The sequence below is a fragment of the Arachis hypogaea genome, chromosome 5 (assembly GCF_003086295.3).
Source record: "Arachis hypogaea cultivar Tifrunner chromosome 5, arahy.Tifrunner.gnm2.J5K5, whole genome shotgun sequence".
Lineage (NCBI taxonomy): Eukaryota > Viridiplantae > Streptophyta > Magnoliopsida > Fabales > Fabaceae > Arachis > Arachis hypogaea.
In genome coordinates, this window is record NC_092040.1 from 73,896,830 (window position 1) to 73,909,589 (window position 12,760).

A 12,760-nucleotide genomic window follows, 5' to 3' on the forward strand; every position below is an offset into this window, starting at 1 on the left:
ATCATTGCATTTTCTTTCTTGCATATCAAAGGACTCACAAAAGACTTCAAGCAGAATAAAACATAAACTATCCTAACATTATCAATTAGTCTCAAACATAAAGTAAATAGATAAAAAAAACTTGAGCATAATTCAGAAATTTGAGAAATGTCAACCATGGAACTCAACAACCTTATGCAGCTTCTTCAGTTCATTGGCCCCTTGCCTTTGTCCTTCTTCTTGGAGGGGGAGGAGTCATCTCCACCCTTTTTGGAGGATCCTTCTTGTGATTTCTTTTCCTTGGGCTTCCAGAAACCCCGCCTTCTCATGTAGGACTTCACGTTTTCCTTGTGCTGATACGCAATTTCCTCCTGCCGTCCACTGAGTTCCTCCAATTTTTGCATATAGGTGGGGTAACTGGGATTCAAGTTGGCTACTGCATTGCACAAGTAAGTCAACTTAGTTTGTTCATAGCAGTCATATTCCCTTCTTGCTGTAGTTCTAGCTTCATAGAGGTGTCTGAATTCAGCAAGGCTATTCATTTGATGTAATTGATGTTCCAGCATCATCCCTAAGCTACCTTGCATTTCTCCCCAATTGATCCTTCCTTGCTGCTCCTTTAGTTGTTCAGAGCTTTCTTGAAGGTTTTTCATGTTCTCATTCACTTAGTTCCATTGCTCCCTTTATCTACTTTGAAATTGGTTGACATCTTGCCTCAATTGATGCAGATCTCCCTTCATTTGGTGCACGTCTCCTTGCAACTGCTCCCAGGTCATTCCTTCAGAAAATTATTGGTATTGTTGGTATGGTGGTGGTTAAAGCACAAGAAATTGTGGTTGCTCCTCTGCCTCCTCTTCCTGTTGTTGTTGTGGTGGTGGCACATGAGCGTGAGCTCTATGCTCTCTAGCCCTTTGAAGTGGATTGGCGGCCAACACCTTGGCCATCTTCTTGGCAGTTATAGGCTTATCTTGCTTCACCAACACCTCATCAATCACCTTCTCAACTTCAGCGTCATCACATAGCTCTTGTATGATGCTGGGGAATGCCAATCTTGTGCTCTCGTTAGTGTTTTTCAGTATCTTGTTGATGTTGTTGGCAATCAACTCCCCAACATTCACATCCTCTCCCTTCATTATATTGTATATAAGTACAGCCCTCTCCTTGGTCACCTCAGATATGTTTGATGTAGGGATCAAAGACCTTCTCACAAAGTCTAACCACCCCCTAGCTTGGGGGCTTGATGAGCGGATAATTTATACGCTTTTTGGCATTGTTTTTAGGTAGTTTTTAGTAAGTTCAAGCTACTTTTAGGGATGTTTTCATTAGTTTTTATGTTAAATTCACATTTCTAGACTTTACTATGAGTTTGTGTGTTTTTCTGTGATTTCAGGTAATTTCTGGCTGAAATTGAGGGACTTGAGCAAAACTCTGAAAAAGGCTGACAAAAGACTGCTGATGTTGTTAGAGTCTGACCTCCCTGCACTCGAAATGGATTTTCTGGACCTACAGAACTCCAATTGGCGCGCTCTCAACGGCGTTGGAATGTAGACATCCAGAGCTTTCCAGCAATATATAATAGTCCATACTTTATTCAGAAATTGACGACGTAACTTGGCGTTGAATGCCAAGTACATGCTGCTGTCTGGAGTTAAACGCCAGAAACACGTCATGATCCGGAGTTGAACGTCCAAAAAACGTTATAACTTGGAGTTCAACTCCAAGAAAAGCCTCAGCTCGTGGATAGATCAAGCTCAGCCCAAGCATACACCAAGTGGGCCCCAAAAGTGGATTTATGCATCAATTACTTACTCATGTAAACCCTAGTAGCTAGTCTAGTATAATTAGGATAAGTTACTATTGTATTAGACATCTTTTGACAGTTTAATCTTTGATTGTTCTAGTCTCTGATCATTCGGTCTCTTGATCATTTAGGGGGCTGGCCATTCGGCCATGCCTGAACCTTTCACTTATGTATTTTCAACAGTGGAGTTTCTGCACACCATAGATTAAGGGTGTGGAGCTCTGCTGTACCTCAAGTTTCAATACAATTACTATTATTTTCTATTCAATTCTCTTTTATTCTTATTCCAAGATATACGTTGCACAACACTTTGATGAATCTGATGATCCGTGACACTCATCATCATTCTCACCTATGAACGCGCGTGACTGACAACCACTTCCGTTCTACCTTAAGCAGGACGCATATCTCTTAGATTCCCCAACAGAATCTTCGTGGTATAAGCTAGATAGATGGTGGCATTCATGAGGATCCGGAAAGTCTAAACCTTGTCTATGGTATTCCGAGTAGGATTCTGGGATTGAATGACTGTGACGAGCTTCAAACTCTTGAAGGCTGGGCGTGATGACAAACGCAAAAGAATCAAGGGATTCTATTCCAACCTGATTGAGAACCGACAGATGATTAGCCGTGCTGTGACAGAGCATAGGACCATTTTCACTGAGAGGATGGGATGTAGCTATTGACAACGGTGATGCCCTACATACAGCTTGCCATGGAAAGGAGTAAGAAGGATTGGATGAATGTAATAAGAAAGTAGAGATTCAAGAGGAGCACAGCATCTCCATACGACTATCTGAAATTTCCACTATTGATTTACATAAGTATTTCTATCCCATTTATTTTCTATTTATTATTAATTTTTGAACTCATCATAAACCAATTTAATCTGCCTAACTGAGATTTACAAGGTGATCATAGCTTGCTTCATACCAACAATCTCTGTGGGATTGACCCTTACTCACGTAAAGTATTACTTGGATCACCCAGTACACTTGCTGGTTAAGTTGAACGGAGTTATGATCACACCAGGGATTATTAAGATCCCAATTTATCACACCATGATCTCTTTGGGGTATTTTTGATTTCATACAAATACAAAGAGACCAACTTTGAGGATCACAATTTCGTCCACCAAGTTTTTGGCGCCGTTGCCTGGGATTGTTCGAGTATGGACAACTGAAGGTTTATCTTGTTGATCAGATTAGGTAATTTTCTTTTCAAAAATCTTTTTCAAAATTTTTCTTTTCTTTTTTCGTTTTTCCAACCTGTATTTTCGAAAAAATTAATAAAAATCCAAAAAAATTAATAAAATCATAAAAATCAAAAATATTTGGTATTTCTTGTTTGAGTCTTGAGTCAATTTTTAAGTTTGGTGTCAATTGCATGTTTTTAAAATTTATGCATTATTTTTGAAAATTCCATGCATTCATAGTGTTCTTCATGATCTTCAAGTTGTTCTTGACAAGTCTTCTTGTTTGATCTTGATGATTTCTTGTTTTGTGTTGTTTGTTGTTTTTCATGTGCATTTTTGCATTCATATTTTCCATGCATTAAAGATTTCTAAGTTTGGTGTCTTGCATGTTTTCTTTGCATAAAAAATTTTTCAAAATTATGTTCTTGATGTTCATCATGATCTTCAAAGTGTTCTTGGTGTTCATCTTAACATTCATAGTGTTCTTGCATGCATTATGTGTTTGATCCAAAATTTTCATACTTTGGGTCATTTTTATGTTTTTCTCTCTCATCTTTAGAATTTCAAAAATTAAAAAAATATCTTTTCCTTATTTCCCTCCAAATTTTCGAAATTTTGGGTTGACTTGGTCAAAAATTTTTAAAAATTAGTTGTTTCTTACAAGTCAAGTCAAAATTTCAATTTTAAAAATCTTATCTTTTCAAAATCTTTTCCAAAAATTATATCTTTTTCATTTTTTTCTATTTTTCGAAAATTTCAAAAATATTTTTCAAAATATTTTCAAAATCTTTTTCTTATCTTTATATCATATTTTTGAAAATTAGCTAACAATTAATGTGATAGGTTCAAAAATTTGAAGTTTGTTACTTTCTTGTTAAGAAAGGTTCAATCTTTAAGTTCTAGAATCTTATCTTGTAGTTTCTTGTTAGTTAAGTCATTTTTAAAATTAAATCTTTTTCAAAATATCTTTTTTTTTAAATCTTATCTTTTTCAAAATTTTATCTTTTTCAAAATTTGATTTCAAAATATCTTATCTAATCTCTTATCTTCTTACCTTTTCAAACTTGATTTTAATATCTTTTTCAACTAACTCTTTGACTTTTTGTTTGTTTCATATCTTTTTCAAACCACCTAACTACTTTTCCCTCTCTAATTTTTGAAAATATCTCATCTCTTTTTCAAAAATTCTTTTGTTTTAAATTTTAATTTTAATCTTATCTTATCTCTAATTTTCGAAAATTACTAACCCCTTTTCAAAATTATTTTCGAAATTATCTATCTCTTTTCTTATTCTATTTAATTATTTAATTACTAACACTTCTCTTTACCTCTCTTCATCTAAATATCCGAACCCACTCTTCTTCACTCTTCTCCCCTTTCTTTTTCTATTAACGTAAAGGAATCTCTATACTGTGACATAGAGGATTCCTCTTTCTTTTCTTGTTTTCTTCTCTTTCATATGAGCAGGAACAAGGATAAAGGCACTCTTGTTGAAATTGATCCAGAACCTGAAAGGACTTTGAAGAGAAAATTAAGAGAAGCTAAGTTACAACAATCTAAAGGTAACCTTTTAGAAATATTAGAACAAGAGAAGGAGATGGCAGCCGAAAATAATAATAATGCAAGGAGAATGCTTGGTGACTTCACAAAGCCAACATCCAAATTTGATGGAAGAAGCATCTCCATTCCTGCCATTGGAGCCAATAATTTTGAGCTGAAACCTCAGCTAGTTGCCTTAATGCAACAAAACTGCAAGTTTTATGGACTTCCATCTGAAGATCCTTACCAGTTTTTAACTGAGTTCTTGCAGATTTGTGAGATTGTAAAGATGAATGGAGTTGATCCTGAAGTCTACAGATTCATGCTTTTCCCTTTTGCTGTAAGAGACAGAGCTAGAATATGGTTGGATTTACAACCCAAGGATAGCCTGGACTCCTGGGATAAGCTGGTCACTGCCTTCTTGGATAAATTCTTTCCTCCTCAAAAGCTAAGCAAGCTGAGAGTGGATGTTCAAACCTTCAAACAAAAAGATGGTGAATCCTTCTATGAAGCTTGGGAAAGATACAAGCAGCTGACCAAAAGATGTCCATCTGACATGTTTTCAGAATGGACCATATTAGATATATTTTATTATGGTCTATCTGAATTTTCGAAAATGTCATTGGACCATTCTGCAGGTGGATCTATTCACCTAAAGAAAATGCCTGAAGAGGCTCAAGAACTCATTGACATGGTTGCAAACAACCAATTCATGTACACTTCTGAGAGAAATTCCGTGAATAATGGGACGCCTCAGAGGAAGGGAGTTCTTGAAATTGATATTCTGAATGCCATATTGGCTCAGAACAAAGTTTTGACTCAACAGGCCAACATGATCTCTCAAAATCAGAATTGATGGCAAAATGCATCCAACAGTACTAAAGAGGCAGTTTCTGAAGAAGCTTATGATCCTGAGAACCCTGCCATGGCAGAGGTTAATTACATGGGTGAACCTTATGGAAACACCTATAACTCATCATGGAGAAATCATCCAAATTTCTCATGGAAGGATCAACAAAAGCCTCAACAAGGCTTTAACAATGGTGGACGCAATAGGCTGAGCAATAGCAAGCCATATCCATCATCTTCTCAGCAACAGACAGAGAATTCTGAGCAAAACACTTCTAATTTAGCCAATCTAGTCTCTGATCTGTCAAAGGCTACTTTCAGTTTCATGAATGAAACGAGATCCTCCATCAGAAATCTGGAGGCACAAGTGGGCCAGCTGAGTAAGAAAGTCATTGAAACTCCTCCCAGTATTCTCCCAAGCAATACAGAAGAGAATCCAAAAGGAGAGTGCAAGGCCATTGATGTGATCAATATGGCCGAATGCATAAGGGAGGAGGAGGACGAAAATCCTAGTGAGGAAGACCTCCTGGGACGTCCTTCAAGCAAGAAGGAGTTTCCTATTAAGGATCCAAAGGAATCTGAGGCTCATACATAGACCATTGAAATTCCATTAAATCTCCTTCTACCATTCATGAGCTCTGAAGACTATTCTTCCTCTGAAAAGGATGAAGATGTGACTGGAGAGCAAGTTTCTCAATACTTAGGAGCTATCATGAAGCTGAATGCCAAGTTGTTTGGTAATGAGACTTGGGAAAGTGAACCTCCCTTGCTCATTAGTGAACTAGATACTTGGATTCAGAAAATTTTACCTCAAAAGAGACAATATCCTGGCAAGTTCTTAATACCTTGTACCATAGGCACCATGACCTTTAAAAATGCTCTATGTGATCTAGGGTCAGGGATAAATCTTATGCCACTCTCTGTAATGGAGAAGCTGGGGATTATAGAGGTACAACCTACCTTGTTCTCATTACAATTGGCAGACAAGTCATTGAGACAAGCTTATGGAATAGTGGAGAATGTGTTAGTAAAGGTTGAAGGCCTTTACATCCTTGCTGACTTCATAATCTTAGACACTAGGAAGGAAGAGGATGAATACATCATCCTTGGAAGACCTTTCCTAGCTACAACAGAAGCTGTGATAGATGTCAACAGAGGTGAATTAGTCCTTCAATTGAATGGGGACTACCTTGTGTTTAAGGCACATGGCCATCCCTCTGTGACAAAAGAGAGTAAGCATGAAGAGCTTATCTCAGTTCAGAGTCAAGAAGAGCCCCCACAGTCAAACTCTAAGTTTGGTGTTGTGAGGCCACAACCAAACTCTAAGTTTGGTGTTAAGACCCCATATCCAAACTCTAAGTTTGGTGTTGGGACTATACAACATTGACCTGATCACCTTGTGGCTCCATAAGAGCCACTGTCAAGCTATTGACATTAAAGAAGCGCTTGTTGGGAGGCAACCCAATTTTATTTATCTAATTTTTATTTTATTTTATTTTATTGTTATTTTGTGTTTTATTAGGTACATGATCATGTGGAGTCACGAAAAAAATATAAAATTTAAAAACAGAATCAAAAACAGCAGAAGAAAAATCACACCCTGGAGGAAGCACAGGCTGGCGTTCAACGCCAGTAAGGAGCATCTGGCTGGCGTTCAACGCCAGAACAGAGCATCAACCTGGCGTTGAACGCCAGAAACAAGCAACATTCTGGCGCTGAACACCAGGAATGTGCCTAAGAGGAAAAGCTGGTGCTGAAAGCCAGTAACAAGCATGAAACTGGCGTTCAACGCCAGAAACATGATTTACATGGGCGTTGAACGCCCAGAATGTGCACCACATGGCGTTTAAATGTTAGAATGGTGTGCAAAGGCAATTACATGCCTATTGGGTGCAGGGATGGAATTCCTTGACACCTCAGGATCTGTGGACCCCACAAGATCCCCACTTACTATATTCCCACCTTACCTCCTAATCCTATTTTCGTGATGAGTATTCCCCATGTCACACTTCCCAACACTCTTCACCAAACACCTTAATTCCTCTTCCCAATCACCCCTTCACCACTCACAACCATCCACTCTTTCCCATAAACCCCACCTACCTTCAAAAATTCAAAACCATTTTCCCACCCATTCCCCCCCTAAATGGCCGAACATACACTCCCCCCTCTTCCTATATATACCCTTCCATTCTACTTCATTTTCACAAAACACAACCCCCTCTTCTTCACCTTGGCTAAACCTACATCTCTCCCTCTCTACCATATTCTCTTCTTCTTCTTCTTCTATTCTTTCTTCTATTGCTCGAGGACGAGCATTATTTTAAGTTTGGTGTGGTCAAGCATAATCTTTTTTGTTTTCCATTACCATCAATGGCACCTAAGGCCGGAGAATCCTCTAGAAAAGGAAAAGGGAAGACAAAAGCTTCCACCTCCAAGTCATGGGAGATGGAAAGATTCATCTCCAAAAGCCATCAAGACCACTTCTATGATGTTGTGGCAAAGAAGAAGGTGATCCCTGAGGTCGCTTTCAAGCTCAAGAAAAATGAGTATCCGGAGATCCGACATGAGATCCGAAGAAGAGGTTGGAAAGTCCTAACCAACCCCATGCAACAAGTCAGAATCTTAATGGTTCAAGAGTTCTATGCCAATGCATGGATCACTAGGAACCATGATCAAAGTATGAACCCGAATCCAAAGAATTATCTCACAATGGTTCGGGGGAAATACTTAATTTTAGTCCGGAAAATGTGAGGTTGGCGTTTCACTTTCCCATGATGCAAGAAGATGAACGCCCCTACACTAGAAGGGTCAACTTTAATAAAAGGTTGGACCAAGTCCTAATGGACATATGTATGGAAGGAGCTCAATGGAAGAGAGACTCCAAAGGCAAGCCAGTTCAACTAAGAAGACTGGACCTCAAGCCTGTGGCTAGAGGATGGTTGGAGTTCATTCAATGCTCCATCATTCCCACTAGCAACCGATCTGAAGTTACTATGGATCGGGCCATCATGATTCATAGCATCATGATTGGAGAGGAAGTAGAAGTTCATGAGGTCATCTCCAATGAAATCTACAAAATAGCCGACAAGTCCTCCACCATGGCAAGGCTAGCTTTTCGTCACCTTATTTGCCATCTATGTTACTCAGCTGGAGTTATCATAGAGGGAGACATCCCCATTGAAGAGGATAAGCCCATCACCAAGAAGAGGATGGAGCAAGCAAGAGAGACCCTCCACGGATCTCAAGAGATGCATGAGGAAGCTCATCATCAAGAAACCCCTGAGATGCCTCAAGGGATGCACTTTCCTCCCAACAACTATTGGGAGCAACTCAACACCTCCTTAGAAGATTTGAGCCACAATGTGGAACAATTAAGGGTGGAACATCATGAGCACTCCATCATTCTCCATGAAATAAGAGAAGATCAAAGAGCAATGAAGGAGGAGCAACAAAGGCAAGGAAGGGACATAGAAGAGCTTAAGCACATTGTTGGTCCTTCAAGAAGAAGACGCCACTAAGGTGGATTCATTCCTTGTTCTTATTTCTTTCTGTTTTTCGGTTTTTAATGTTGTGTTTATCTATGTTTTGTATCTCTACTTCATGATCATTAGTATGTAGTAACCATGTCTTAAAGCTATGAATAATTCCATTAATCCTTCACCTCTCTTAAATGAAAAATGTTTTAATTCAAAAGAACAAGAAGTACATGAATTTCGAATTTATCCTTGAATTTAATTTAATTATATTGATGTGGTGACAATACTTTTTGTTTTCTGAATGAATGCTTGAACAGTGCATAATTTTGATCTTGTTGTTTATGAATGTTAAAATTGTTGGCTCTTGAAAGAATGATGAACAAGGAAAAATGTTGATGATCTGAAAAATCATGAAATTGATTCTTGAAGCAAGAAAAAGCAGTGAAAAAGAAGAAGCTTGCGAAAAAAAATATAATATGGCGAAAAAAAATAGAAAGAAAAAGAAAAAGCATGCAAAAATAGCCAATAGCCCTTAAAACCAAAAGGCAAGGGTAAAAAGGATCCAAGGCTTTGAGCATCAACGGATAGGAGGGCCCAAGGAAATAAAATCCAGGCCTAAGCGGCTAAACCAAGCTGTCCCTAACCATGTGCTTGTGTCATGCAGGTCTAAGTGAAAAGCTTGAGACTGAGTGGTTAAAGTCGTAATCCAAAGCAAAAAGAGTGTGCTTAAGAGCTCTGGACACCTCTAACTGGGGACTCTAGCAAAGCTGAGTCACAATCTGAAAAGGTTCACCCAGTCATGTGTCTGTGGGATTTATGTATCCGGTGGTAATACTGGAAAACAAAGTGCTTAGGGCCACGGCCAAGACTCAAAAGTAGCTGTGTTCAAGAATCAACATGCTTAATTAGGAAAGTCAATAACACTATCCGAAATTCTAAGTTCCTAGAGAAGCCAATCATTCTAAACTTTAAAGGAAAAAGAGAGATGTCAAAACTGTTCAGAAGCAAAAAGCTACAGGTCCTGCTCATCTAATTAGAATTAATATTCATTGATATTTTGAAATTTATAGTATATTCTCTTCTTTTTATCCTAATTGATTTTTAGTTGCTTGGGGACAAGCAACAATTTAAGTTTGGTGTTGTGATGAGCGGATAATTTATACGCTTTTTGGCATTGTTTTTAGGTAGTTTTTAGTAAGTTCAAGCTACTTTTAGGGATGTTTTCATTAGTTTTTATGTTAAATTCACATTTCTGGACTTTACTATGAGTTTGTGTATTTTTCTGTGATTTCAGGTAATTTCTGGCTGAAATTGAGGGACTTGAGCAAAACTCTTAAAAAGGCTGACAAAAGGACTGCTGATGCTGTTGGAATCTGACCTCCCTGCACTCGAAATGGATTTTCTGGAGCTACAGAACTCCACTTGGCGCGCTCTCAATGGCGTTGGAAAGTAGATATCCAGAGCTTTCCAGCAATATATAATAGTACATACGTTATTTGGAAATTGACGACGTAACTTGGCGTTGAACGCCAAGTACATGCTGCTGTCTGGAGTTAAACGCCAGAAACACGTCATGATCCAGAGTTGAACGCCCAAAACACGTTATAACTTGGAGTTCAACTCCAAGAAAAGCCTCAGCTCGTGAATAGATCAAGCTCAGCCCAAGCATACACCAAGTGGGCCCCAGAAGTGGATTTATGCATCAATTACTTACTCATGTAAACCCTAGTAGCTAGTCTAGTATAAATAGGATAAGTTACTATTGTATTAGACATCTTTTGACAGTTTAATCTTTGACTGTTCTAGTCTCTGATCATTCGGTCTCTTGATCATTCAAGGGGCTGGCCATTCGGCCATGCCTGAACCTTTCACTTATGTATTTTCAACAGTGGAGTTTCTGCACACCATAGATTAAGGGTGTGGAGCTCTGCTGTACCTCAAGTTTCAATACAATTACTATTATTTTCTATTCAATTCTCTTTTATTCTTATTCCAAGATATACGTTGCACAACACTTTGATGAATCTGATGATCCGTGACACTCATCATCATTCTCACCTATGAACGCGCGTGACTGACAACCACTTCCGTTCTACCTTAGGCAGGACACATATCTCTTAGATTCACCAACAGAATCTTCGTGGTATAAGCTAGATAGATGGCGGCATTCATGAGGATCCGGAAAGTCTAAACCTTGTCTATGGTATTCCGAGTAGGATTCTGGGATTGAATGACTGTGACGAGCTTCAAACTCCTGAAGGCTGGGCGTGATGACAAACGCAAAAGAATCAAGGGATTCTATTCCAACCTGATTGAGAACCGACAGATGATTAGCCGTGCTGTGACAGAGCATAGGACCGTTTTCACTGAGAGGATGGGATGTAGCCATTGACAACGGTGATGCCCTACATACAGCTTACCATGGAAAGGAGTAAGAAGGATTGGATGAATGTAATAAGAAAGTAGAGATTCAAGAGGAGCACAGCATCTCCATATGCCTATCTGAAATTTCCACTATTGATTTACATAAGTATTTCTATCCCTTTTATTTTCTATTTATTATTAATTTTTGAACTCATCATAACCCAATTTAATCTGCCTAACTGAGATTTACAAGGTGATCATAGCTTGCTTCATACCAACAATCTCTGTGGGATCGACCCTTACTCACGTAAGGTAGTACTTGGATGACCCAGTACACTTGCTGGTTAAGTTGAACGGAGTTATGATCACACCAGGGATTATTAAGATCCCAATTTATCACACCATCATCTCTTTGGGGTATTTTTGATTTCATACAAATACAAAGAGACCAACTTTGAGGATCACAATTTCGTCCACCAGGGCTCAAGTCCCTTCTCCTCAGCTGGTTAGGTTTTCCATCTTTATCATTGATCCACTGCACGTTTAGTACACTGGTGCACGAAATTGTAATCATCAATGGCGCCATCAACATGGTACGCACAATTTTAATCTCAACTCTTTATTACAACTTCGCACAACTAACCAGCAAGTGCACTGGGTCGTCCAAGTAATAAACCTTACGCGAGTAAGGGTCGATCCCACGGAGATTGTTGGTATGAAGCAAGCTATGGTCACCTTGTAAATCTTAGTCAGGCAGATTCAAATGGTTATGAATGATATATGAATAAAGCATAAAGATAGAGATACTTATGTAATTCATTGGTGAGAATTTCAGATAAGCGAATGGAGATGCTTTGTCCCTTTCGTCTCTCTGCTTTCCTACTATCTTCATCCAATCCTTCTTACTCCTTTCCATGGCAAGCTGTATGTAGGGTTTCACCGTTGTCAGTGGCTACCTCCCATCCTCTCAGTGAAAATGTTCTACGAACCCTGTCACGGCACAGCTAATCATCTGTCGGTTCTCAATCAGGTTGGAACAGAATCCAGTGATTCTTTTGCGTCTGTCACTAATGCCCAACCTTCAGGAGTTTGAAGCTCGTCACAGTCATTCAATCATTGAATCCTACTCAGAATACCACAGACAAGGTTTAGACCTTCCGGATTCTCTTGAATGCCGCCATCAAGTCTAGCTTATACCACGAAGAACAATAGTAATTGCATTAATACTCGAGGTACAGCAGAGCTCCACACCTTAATCTATGGTGTGTAGAAACTCCACCATTGAAAATACATAAGAACAAGGTCTAGGCATGGCCGTGAGGCCAGCCCCCATGATCTAAGATAGCATAAGACTAAAGATAGCTACCTCGATAAGAATACAATAGTAAAAGGTCCTATTTGTAGAGAACTAGTAGCCTAGGGTTTACAAGGATGAGTAAATGACATAAAAATCCACATCCGGGCCCACTTGGTGTGTGCTTGGGCTGAGCATTGAAGCATTTTCGTGTAGACTTTTCTTGGAGTTAAACGCCAGCTTTTGTGCCAGTTTGGGCG

General features: G+C 38.9%; 1 non-coding gene across 1 annotated transcript; it reads right to left on the reverse strand.

The window, feature by feature from the left end:
- Positions 1 to 4,968: 4,968 nt before the first annotated feature.
- On the reverse strand, positions 4,969 to 5,072 carry LOC112804296 (small nucleolar RNA R71). The gene has a single exon (XR_003202910.1). It is a non-coding gene; the product is annotated as a small nucleolar RNA R71 (small nucleolar RNA).
- Positions 5,073 to 12,760: the final 7,688 nt, after the last annotated feature.